This window comes from Monodelphis domestica, chromosome 1 (assembly GCF_027887165.1).
Source record: "Monodelphis domestica isolate mMonDom1 chromosome 1, mMonDom1.pri, whole genome shotgun sequence".
Taxonomy (NCBI): domain Eukaryota; kingdom Metazoa; phylum Chordata; class Mammalia; order Didelphimorphia; family Didelphidae; genus Monodelphis; species Monodelphis domestica.
Window position 1 is genome coordinate 319,742,325 of NC_077227.1, and position 12,188 is coordinate 319,754,512.

Sequence of the window (12,188 nt, forward strand, 5' to 3'; positions counted from 1 at the left end):
AGTTACTGTATAATATATAATCCAGGGGCAGGGATGCTAGATAATGTTCTGGGGACATTAACCAACATGACTATGGGTTGGACACTGATGCCAATGAATTACCTAGATATGAATTACCTCTGGCAAATCATACCACAATTCTATGGAAATGAAATTTATTGCTATCATTTGTCCTAATTATACCTTCCTTCCTGGAATCCCTTTCCCAAACTCCCCTTTTCTACTATCTGAATCCTAATTGTCTTATAAGGCGTAGCTCAGATATCATCTCCTTTTGGAAGCCCTGGTTTATCCTCTCAGCCAGAAAATAGATCATCCTTTGAAGATAATGGTTAATCATCTCACAGGGAAGTGATTCTTCCTCATTGGATTAGGCTTTGGAGTCCTCATATTCCAGACTAGGAAAAGAACATCCTAGGGCTCCTCTCTCACCTTGCTTTTCACTGCATCCTTGTATCATTTCTTGACTCTGTCTGATCACTTCTTTTTTTCCCTAGATTCCTGTATCACCTCCTTACTATGGATATAACCTAATGCTCTGTACTGGCCTCTATTCTATCGTCTCCCAAGTCTTATTCTCATCAGTTTCCCCTGGTCCAATCTCTCTAAAGATATTCCCTAGTTCTAAATATCTAGCCTTAGTTTCCATCTTGAAGATTATTAGCTGTGTGATCCTGGGTAAATCACTTAACCTGTTTGTATCAGTTTCTTCATCTGTAAAATGAACTGGAGGAAGAAATGGCTAAATCACTACAGTAACTCTGCCAAGAAAACCCCAAATGAGGTCTCAAAGAATCAGATATGTCTCTAATGACTGAACAACAACGGTCTTCTAGAACTTTAGGCCCTCGTGATTTAGAACTGCATGTCCCATAGGTACCTGAAATCAAACACATTCCAAGACCTAACTTACATTTTGTTCCTCAAACCTCCCTTTCTCTCTAACTTCTCTACTTCTGTTGAAGGTACCCTTATCCCTTTATTTATCAGACCTAAAACCTCAGAGTTGTCTTCGTCTCCTCACTCTCATCACCCCATTATGTTTAATCAGTTGCCAAATTATGTCATTTATATCTTTGTAACATTTCTTATTTTCATCTCCTTCTCTCCAGTCCCACAACCTCTCCCCTCCCCTCAGCTCTGGTTCTTCATCACGTCTTACCTAGACCAACCATTGCAGTAGCATAGTCTTCCTGCCTCACATGTCTCCCCTCTCTAATCCATCCTCTAGACAACTGCCAAATGAATAAGTGAAGTACTTTGCAAACTTTGAAGAATTATAAAAGGTTAGCTATTATCATTTTTATTGATTATTTTATTTTAATTATTATATTATTTTATTCCTCAAACATGGAATATTATTCCCCTGCTCAAGAAACATAAGTAGTTCTTAATTGCTTCTAGAACCCAGTTTCAACTCATTTGTTTGACATTTAAAGATCTTTTACCCTGTCTCCAACCTGTCTTTCCAGTCTTGTTATACAGCACTCTCCTTCAAACACTCTTTTGTAAAAAATCCTTACCTTCTGTCTAAGAAGTAATACTGTATATTGGCTCCAAGGCAGAAGAGTGGTAAGGGCTTGGCAATGGGGGTTAAGTGACTTGCTCAGGGTCACACAGCTAGGAAGTGTCTAAGATCATATTTGAACCCAGGACCTCCCATCCCTAAGCCTGAGCCACCCAGCTGCCACTTTCACACATTCTTCAATTCTGTCAAATTGACAGAATTTCTTTGAATTTCCTAATACTTGAAATTTCATCTTCCATCTCTGTGCCTTTCCATAGATTGTCCCCCCCATGACTGGAGTACACTCCCTCCTCACCCTCTTGTCTCTTAGAATCCTTAGCTTCCTTCCAAACTCAGCACAAAGGCCATTTCCTACATGAGGCCCTTCTTGCTCGTCTAGCTGCTGACCCGTTCCATTTACCTTCTCTCTATTTTATGCATTTTTTAAGTATACTCCTAGAAAGCCAGGTGGTATAGTGGATAGGGTGTGGGGCCTGGAGTCAGGAAAACCTGGGTTCAAATCTGGCCTCAGACAAATCCTAGCCTTGATGGCCTTTTTCCTTGTCTGAAAAATGAGTAGGAAAAGGAAAATGGCAAACTTTCCCAGTATCTTTGCCAAGAAAATCTTAAATAGGTTAATGAAGAGGCAGTCATAACTAAACTGATTCAAACAACAACAACAAATATTCATATGTATACCTCTTATTTCCACCCAAAGAGTATAACCTTCCTGAAAGGAGAGATTTCACTTTTCTCTTTGTAGCTCTGGTGTTTAGCATAGTGTCTGGCATATGGGAGCTGCCTGATAAATGATTATTGATTAATTAACAGCACTGAAGGCTGCAGCTATGGTTCAGTCTTCTCTGTATCTCTCACAGCTATTATGAGGCCCTGCACACCATTGGTATTCAGGGAATGCTTCTGCTTGCCTAAAAGCCATAATGCTATGCTGACAGACCAATGGAATGATGCGTTGACTAAGAGTGATGATAGCCTAATGGTCTGAGAGGTTAATGGATTGAAAATTAATGGACTGATAGACTAAAGACCCAACAGAATGATGAACTAATTGCACCAATGTCAGGAAGCTCGTGGTTGGTCCTGGACCCAGGATAGGTGGATATTATTGTTGTTGAGTCATTTCAGTTGTTTCTGACTTTTTTATGATCCCATTTGGGCTTTTCTTGGCAGATATACTGGAGTGGTTTGCCATTTTCTTCTTCAAATCATTTGACAGATGAGTGGTGGTTGTTTAGTTGTTTTTCTGTACTCTTACTCTTCATGACCCCATTTGGAATTTCCTTGGCAGAAATATTGGAGTGGTTTGCATTTCCTTCTCCAGTTTGTTTTACAGATGAGGAAACTGAGGCCAACAGGGTTACATGACTTGCTGAGGGTCAGATAGCTAGGGAGTGTCTGAGACTAGATTTGAACTCAGGAAGGTGAGCCTTCATTCAGGCTTTGGGACCTTATGCACTGAGTTACCTAGTTGTCAGACAGGAAGGTGACCTGGGATGAAGTCTAGTTCTTAATGAGGCAGATGGACCTTTCTCCTCCTCATTCCTTACCTCAGTCCTCTCTTGTTTTCTTTCTTCTACTCTCCTCCTTGCCCTCTCTCCAGTCTGTGTTTTTGGCCTTTCAGTGACTCTTTTTATTCCTTCCACAATCTCTAGAGAGACTGAACTGAGTCTGAAGGAGGGGATCTGGGCTCAAGGATTCTGAGAAACTTGGTGGGGAGGGTAGAACCTTTGTGAAGAGTCTGGGAGAGAGGCATGGTCCTACGGGGAGAAGAACTGGTATGGGCTAAGATCTATGACAAAGCTGAGTCTGGGGGAGGGGTACCCCTGCAGTGTGTGGGTGCTAGGAGGTGGAGTTGGACGCAGAGAAGGGGTCTGAGTGGAAATTCCCAAAGCTTTGTGGGTTGGAGTGGGCTGGTGGCCAGGCCACATTGTTGACTCCAGGGAGATCAGATCAGAAACCAGTGGCAAGACCTGGCCCCAGGACAGCATCAGTCTCCTGAGTCTCCTCCTCCTATTTTGTCCCTGGCTTTCAGGGGCGAGAGCAAGGGTAGGGAGCTAACTAGAAGGGGTTTGTAACCTTAGAAGTTCCCAGTCTTTTTTTTTTCTTCGCCTCCCCCATCTCATTCTTCTCTTCTCTTCCAGTCGAAAATGATACCAGAGGAAAAGTCATGGATCAGGAGTCAGGAACCTGAGATCTTCCAACTATGCTCTTTCTTAGCTTAATGATCCTAAACCAATTACTTAGTCTCTCTTGATCTCAATTTCCTTTGTATAAAATGAGGATAACAATATCTTCAAGGGCAACTAGTGGATAGTACTAGGCTTGGAATTAGGAAAACTCATCTTCATTAGTTCAAATTTGACCTCAGACACCTTGGTCAAGACACTTAACCCTGCTTGCCTCAGTTTCCTCATCTGTAAAATAAGCTAGAGAAGGAAATGGCAAACCACTCCAGTATTTCTGCCAAGGAAACTCCAAATGGGGTCATGAAGAGTAAGATAATACTGAAAAATAAGTAAACAACCACCACAAAATTATATCTTCAGAATCTGCCTCACCTACTGTTGGGGATAAAGTACCTTTTAAACCTCAAAGCTATAGAATTGGCAGCTACTCTTTTCTCAGGACACTCCTTCTGGTCTCTCTTGCCTTGGGGGCAGCCAGGCGGTGCAGGAGATAGAACTTGTCTGTCCTGGAGTCTGGAAGCCTTGGGTTCAAATCCCACCTAAGGCTCTTACTAGCTCTGTGATTCTGAGTCTTTGTTTTCTCATCTATAAAATGGAATTGATAGCACCTACCTCCCAGGGCTGTGAGGATCTAATGAGATAATAATTATAAAGTGATTAGCATAGTGTCTGCCTGGAACAGAGTGAGCTAACTTACTGAACTATTATTAACTATTATTATCTATTAAACTATTACTTCTTCATGATTGTTATATAATGTTAATATTAACTGTTGCTTAATTATTAATTATTTATTTGATAGTATCTATTATTTTATCATTATTTCACAATTGCTACATTATGTCAATATTAACTATTGTTTAATTATTAATTGAAGTCTTTATTTAAGATTATTTATTTATTATTATTATATCACACTATCCCTACAACCTTTTTGCTTTTTTTTGGCATATTCAGTGACTTGCACAGTATCTGGCAAAGAGTAAGCAATTCATAAATCAATGTTTGTTAACTGATTGACAAGTTAAAGAGAAAAAGACTTGAGTTGGTAATCAGGATCCCTCGCTAACATGGAAGGCATGAGCTATAGATGTATGTACATGTATGATGTATGATGTATGATGCTGCCCCATTAAAACAACCACAGTCTTTACTTTCTGTCTTAGTAACAACTCTAAGACACAAAGGCAAGGTTCTACACATTCTTATGGATTATAAGGAACGGGGTCTCTGACAAGAGTCCGTCCCACTCTTCTATACTATTTCTGATTGTCTCAGAGGTAGGTTGCTGGAGCTAGTTCACACTTATTAAAATTTTCAGTGTGAACACCCACTTCAGAAATCAACAAGTGCTACAAATCAGGACTTGATTTAATATTTTGTTGATTGTCTAGGCTTAAGAAAGTTATGAAGACAATGTTAATGTAGATTAGGGCTTAAAAGTCTATTGAGGGGCAGCTAGATGGCCCAGTGGATAGAGTGCCAGGCCTGGAGACAGAAGATTACAAGTTGCAAAAAATAATCTGGGCCTAGAGATGGGAGATCCTGGGTTCAAATCTGGCCTTAGACACACTTCCTTGCTATGTGACCCTGGGCAGGTCTCTTATCCCCCATTGCCTAACCCTTTCTCTTCTTTTGCCTTGGAACCAATACATAGTATTGATTCTAAGATGGAAGGTAAGGTTAAAAAAAAAAAGTATATTGAAAGGACAGGGAGGTAGCATGGTAGATAAAGTATCAGACCTGGATTAGGGAGGTTCTGGGTTCAAATGTGAACTTAGACATTTCCTAGCTGTATGATGCTGTACAAGTCAATTAATTCCAGTTGCCTAGCCCTTACCACTATTTATAATTAGCATCAATTCTAAGTCAGGAGGTGGGGTGTCTTTTTTTGGTTGGGGAAAGTGGGGAGACCTGATTGTTAAATATTTATTAGCACACTACTAGAGGTAGGTTATGCAGCTAGGGACCCATCAAAGGAGTTCCTATGCTCCCTCTGATATTTACCTCTGTGGAAGACATGTTCAGATAAAGGCAAATTCCCAGTAATTTTATCAAACTGATCAGGGGCTCACCATTAATTCCTTTGTAATAATAATAATAGCAATAGGGATTTTCTGCCAACCCATCTCCCATATACCCATTCCAGAAAAATCTTGAAATTCACCCTAGATTTAATAAATGATCTCAAAATCCAATGAGAAATTTCAACAAGTAATTTCTTCTATTACAGAGTTGCACAAATGGTCAACAGATGAAAGAAGGAAATAGGAAACAAGAGGAAACATTTCTTGTACCCCAAAACAAACATACATACACACACACCCCCTCTGCCAATGCCAGCACAGGGTACCTCCTAACATAATTAGAGGCAGGGACATACAAAGCCTGTTAAGACTATATGTCTGAGCGACTGCTGGGTATCGCCCAGCCTTTACTGTTCTTCTATACATAGTATTGATTCTAAGATGGAAGATAAGATTTTAAAAAAATGCAAGCTGCATGAAATGGGGATTCACTGACATAGAGCTTTTTTTTAATATTATGTTATATATTTAGAAATACTCTTTTTTTGGTGTTTAAATTCAGAATGATTAGTTAGAGCAGTGGTTCTCAACCTTGCTAATGCCGTGACCCCGCAATACAGTTCCTCATGTTGTGGAGACCCCAAACCAAAAAATTATTTTGGTGGCTACTTCAAAACTGTAATTTTGCTACAGTTATGATTCGGAAGGTAAATACCTGATATGCATGATGTATTCTCATTGCTACAAACTGAGAGGTTGAGAACCGCTGCTTTAGATGAATAATAATAGTTAAGTAGAGGTCGTATGATTTTTTTTTCAAAAGGCACATTGATGTCATTTATTCAAAATTTACCATATAAAGAATGAAGACCAGAAATACATTTTAGGACCAAAAGGGTCTTTGGAAATAGGCTAGTTCATGCCCTTTGCTTCATACATGTGTTAACTGAAGCTTGAAATGACTTTCCCACAGTATTGAAGCAAGTTCTGGGCAGGGCTGGGCCTGGTACCAAGCCTCCTCTATACAGACAGCTTAAGCTTAATTTAACTTAACTTAACTTAACTTAAGCCTTTTACTTTTGAGAGAGGCAGAATTAAGCTTTGCTCTTTGCAGGACTATACTAGTCCTCTGATGTTTTATCTCCATCATCTGAGGCTATTAGTCTGGGACCAGGAGGGGATTGGATCACTTAGAGTCCAAAAGGTCCCTGGGTAGTGGGAGAGAAGGAAGGGGAACAGAGAGAGGAAGACTCAAGGAAGAACTCAATCCTTTTCCAAAGGGTCCTAATCAGGAATTTTCTGCCCAATCAATATGGAGCAGTGGCCTTGGAGTCAGGAAGACCTAGGTTCAACTACTATATCAGATACTTGCTAGCTGAATGATCCTAGGCAAGTCTCTTTAGCTGTTTATGCCTAGTTTCCTCATCTTTAAAATGAGAGTTGGATTCAGTGGCCTCTAAGGTCCTTTTTGCTGGGGGCCATCAGTCCATGATGCCTTGACAGAGTCACATGTGGTAGCTGGGGAGGCCACAGAGTGGTCCTTGGTGAGATGTGACTTCCCACTCTATCCCCCTTGCATGACCTCTTTCATCAATGCCCCTTACCTATGAATTGACATGATTATTATTCCCCCTAGTCTCAAAAGAAATAATGCAAGAGCAAAACACATGTACCCTAATTCTCCAAAACATCACCAAAAGATCAGACCCTCAAACCCAATCCCAAAAAGACTATCATGGGCTAACTTTTATTTAGGTGCATAATTCCCAGCAAAACCACAGCTACAGGCCAAGCCCAAAACTTTCTCCTGAAACCAGCACACAAATCAATCATAGAGGCCCATAGAATATGTACAGGTACAGTACAGGTACACTAAGCTTCAATATGCCTCAGTGACTCAATTACACAAATCAGTAACTCAAACTCCCTAGTAAGCCACCTTTGATGAAATCATTTATCTTGTGTGCAACCTTTATTCTGTCTGTAATCACAATACAAAAATATAGAATGTTAATCAAGTGATTTGTTAAAAGTTAATGTATCACTTTTCTAATTATCTCTCTTTGATTTTGTATACCTGCAAACCAAGAATATGGATATAAAATAAATTCCCAAGCCTGGGAATGTCAGAGCAGCTCAGAGATGCAAAGCAGTCCCATGGCCGTAATGATTAAGCTGTCTTCTGTTTGTTATTTATTTTATGTTATTTATTTTGACTGATCATTCACCACCTGCCAGGAACCCTGGAGTTGCAAGTGGGGCTGGACCCTGACCGTGGCACCTTTTCAACTCAAAAAGTAATTTCCTCACAATAATCTGTGAGGTAGGTAATGCAAAAATGATTATCCTTATTTTGTAGATGAAGAACTGAGCTTGAAGCATGGTTGTTGAGGCAGGGAGGGCTGGTGGAGAGGGGATTGCCCATCAGGATTTCTAACTCCTAGATCAGACCTTTTCCTTTCCAGAATATTGTCCTTCCACACTTATGAAGACCAAGCTGCCGTCTCTTTCTGGAAGCTTTTCTTTTTTTTTTTTAATATATTTTATTTGATCATTTCCAAGCATTATTCGTTAAAGACATAGATCATTTTCTTTTCCTCCCCCCCACCCCCCATAGCCGACGCGTAAGTCCACTGGGCATTAGATGTTTTCTTGATTTGAACCCATTGCTTTGTTGATAGTATTTGCATTAAAGTGTTCATTTAGAGTCTATCCTCTGTCATGTCCCCTCAACCTCTGTATTCAGGCAGTTGCTTTTTCTCGGTGTTTCCACTCCCATAGTTTATCCTTTGCTTATGAATGGTGTTTTTTTCTCCTGGATCCCTGCAAGTTGTTCAGGGACATTACACCGCCACTAATGGAGAAGTCCATTACGTTCGACTATACCACAGTGCATTAGTCTCTGTGCACAATGCTCTCCCGGCTCCGCTCCTCTCACTCTGCATCACCTCCTGGAGGTTGTTCCAGTCTCCATGGAACTCCTCCACTTTATTATTCCTTCTAGCACAATAGCATTCCATCACCAACATATACCACAGTTTGTTCAGCCGTTCCCCAATTGATGGGCATCCCCTCATTCTCTGGAAGCTTTTCTTATCCAACCTAACCCTCAGTGACTACTAATGTCTCCTAAACACCTATGGGGATAATTTAGGCATTTCATAAGGTCACAGATTTAGATCTGGAAAGGAACTTAGAAACCTCCGAATCTAAACCCCTCATTTTACAGATGAAGAAATGTAGGCACAGAGAAGCTAAGTCCTTTGCCCAGAGTCACATAGCTATCAAATATCTAAAGTGGGATTTGAACCTGGTTCTTCTTGATTCCAAGGCTTTTGCTCTATCCATTACTCCCCACTGCTTCAGTGCACTGACCTAATATGGTTTATATGCAAGCTTCTCTTCCCCCAAGGGTCATTAATAAGTCCCTGACTTGTTCAGGTCCCTGTCCTCATTGACAGACATTACACAGACCTTGCTCTCAGGGATCAGGTAACCCAATTGAGCAAGTGCCACATTTATAATGTTATTGGGGCAAAGGAAGGGTCCAGATGGAATTGCCTATGAGGAAGAAGAGAGAATGGTGGAGGGAGGACTCAGGTAAGGTTTCTTGGAGGAGGCACCTAAGCTGACTATCTGGCTTTCCTGCTTCCTTCAGAGATAGGTTAAGGATCTGTCATTTAAGGTTCCCACTAACCCTTCAGGGACTTGGGTACAGAAGCATAGGTTCCCAAACCTAGGAGGAGCCTAAGAAATAATATAGTCCAAATCCTTCCAGAAACCTCAAATAAACCAATAAACATTTATTAAACACCTTCAACCAGCCTTCCTCCGTTCCCTACCCTCCATATGCATTTATGTGGCTGCTAGCCCCTCCTGGCAGCAGGCAGGTGATCTTATAAACAGGCTGGGGATTCACTCTGTGATGAGTCCCAGGAAACACGCTGCCAACTCCCTGTCCTCCCCGCTCCCATTCCCCTACCCCATCCCGCCTTCCCAGAAGAGCTGTACTGTACCTAGGAGCTGGACAGAGGGGTCAGGTCTCTGCTGAAAGTCAGGCTGCTTGGCTCCATGAGGGTTTGGCAGACAGCCCTGGATGGAAGGGCTGGGAAGACCAGAAACTGTGGGTCTGTTCTCCTTCTTTCCTGTTCTTCCTTTCTCTGGGTCTATTCCTTCCTCCTTCCCACTCTCCCTTCTTTTGTTTGTCTCTCCTTTCCAGTGTATTTCTGTTTTTCCAGCTGCTTTCGCTTTCCAAAGTGAAAGTGGCCCCACAAGGGAAATGTTTCAGCTTCTATGACCTTTGTCTTAACTGACTCCAAGAGGGGAATACTTAATTCCTAAGGGGAAAAGCAAAGTTATCTTTGCAAAAAAATAATCTGGGGTCACAAAATCACAGATCGAGACCTGTAGAGGACCTAAAAGGCCATCTAGACTGGTCCTTTAATTTTACAGATGAGGAAACTGAGACCCTAGAACTTCAGTTAAGTGACTTCCCCAAAGTTACACTGGTCAGAATGAATGAATGAACGAATGAAAAGATGACTGAATGAATGAAAAACCATTTATTAAATGCTTACTATGTTCTAGGTACTGTACTAGATGCTAAGGATACAATTTTTTAAAGTCCCTGCCTGGGGCAGCTAGGTGGCTCAGTGGATTGAGAGCCAAACCTAGAGATGAGAGGTCCTGCGTTCAAATTTGGCATCAGACACTGCTTAGCTGGGTGACTTAAGCCCCCCTGCCTTACTGCTCTTCTGTCTTGGAACCAATATACAATTCTAAGAAGGAAGGTAAGGCTTAAAAAAAAGTCCCTGCCCTCCAGGAACTTGTATTTTATTAGGAAAGACAATAAATATGAGGAAGAAATGACAATGAAAGAATGTTTTGTTCTCAGGAGATGGAAAATCAGAGAGGGGGAAAGATGGAGGCAAGTCATGGCAGCAGATAGTGAAATATCCCAGGAGCTGACTAGATGAAGTTATGAAGGTGAAGCATATTCTGGTGTCTAGGATCAGCCAATAGGCTAAGTGGGCTAATTTGTACTTAGTCACCCAACAACTAGATTGGGCTCTGGGACAGGAAGACTAAAGGTAAATCAATTCATGTTCTCCAAGATAGGGGTTTAAGAAATAATCTTCAGTTCCAATAAGACCTGGACAATAGCATATTGTGAGATACCCTGGTGGATAGGGTGGTATTAAATGGCAGAAGTGGAATTCAGGGACAAGTAGTTGCATAGTGGATAGAGCACCAGGCCTGGAGTTGGAAGAACCTGGGTTCAAATTTGACCTCAGACCTGTCTAGTTGGGTGACCCCCAGATTACCTAACTCACACCACTCTTCTATCTTAGAACCGATCCTAAGACAGAAGGTAAAGGTTTAAAAAAAAAAAAAAGAAGAGGAATTTGAACCCAGGTCTCTGACTCTGGAACCAGTGAAGTTTCCATTGCATTAATAAGGTATGCGAGGGGGCAGAATGATGCAGAAGAAAGAACTCCTTGGCTGAATCAGGAGACTTGGGATTGTGTCTTGGCTCTGCCATTGATGATGTATGACTTTCAAAAAGACATTTCTCTTCTCTGGCATTAATTCTCCCATTTTTACGGAATGAACTTAGTTTTAATTTTAAATTTAATTAAATGTAATGATTCTGAATAATTGAATAAGGGGGGGCACACTCTTGGGAGAGAAATTCACTCTCCAGTTTTCTTCCTGTTCTCTTCAAGCTTCAAGTTACTTAAGGACTTCCAGATTCCAATTTTGAGAGTGAAGATGAAAGAAAACCCCACTTTGGGTTGCTGAAAGACAAAACTCTAGGGGTACATGAGAGAAGCTGGCAGTTTCCATCAGATCCCTAACCATAGCTCATTACTTTGGGGAATTTCTCCTGGGGTGAAATCTAGGACTGTTTCTCTTGATTAAGCAGAGTTATCTCTATCCCATTGGAAGAGACCCTTCACTCTACATTATCTAGTATTTTTTCTCCTCTGTATATCCGTCATCTGTTATCCATTTTGCTGCCAATTTGGATAAATGAATTTTCTTGGCTAAGTATTATGTGTATTCTTTGAAAAACTGGCATTTGTTTGATAGCAAAGAAGTCAAGCCTTGGATATAGAGTCAAAGTCCTGAAATAAAATAGAAATCAGGAGGTAGAATGAACTTGAAAATCGCATCTCCCATAATAACAAAGGGAACAGATAGATATAATTCTAGTCCAGCACTGCTTCTTCCTGAGGGGATCAGAGTGGCTTCTGACCCCACCCTCTTTCTTTACCTTCTGGTAAGAGTTAAAGTCTCCCTTGGAGAAGGATGGGGGAAAAGAAGTTCGAGATCTCTATTCTGCCTCTCCTCAAGCTACACAACGACAACTCCTCTTTGCATGTGGAGTTGCCACATTTGTGGGGGGTTACCACAGAAAGAATAAGCAAAACCAGCTGGTTTGCT

General features: G+C 41.1%; 1 protein-coding gene and 1 long non-coding RNA gene across 3 annotated transcripts in view; one reads left to right on the top strand and one right to left on the bottom strand.

Moving 5' to 3' along the window:
- EXOC3L4 (exocyst complex component 3 like 4) overlaps positions 1-9,995 on the bottom strand; it is an 85,176-nt gene extending 75,181 nt beyond the window's left edge. The window contains exon 1 of the mRNA XM_007473525.3: positions 9,758-9,995. The gene's annotated coding sequence lies outside the window, so the exon portion shown is untranslated. The remainder of the gene's footprint in view (positions 1-9,757) is intronic.
- LOC103092466 (uncharacterized) overlaps positions 1-12,188 on the top strand; it is a 58,250-nt gene that overhangs the window by 25,303 nt on the left and 20,759 nt on the right. The gene's annotated exons all lie outside the window — the stretch shown is intronic.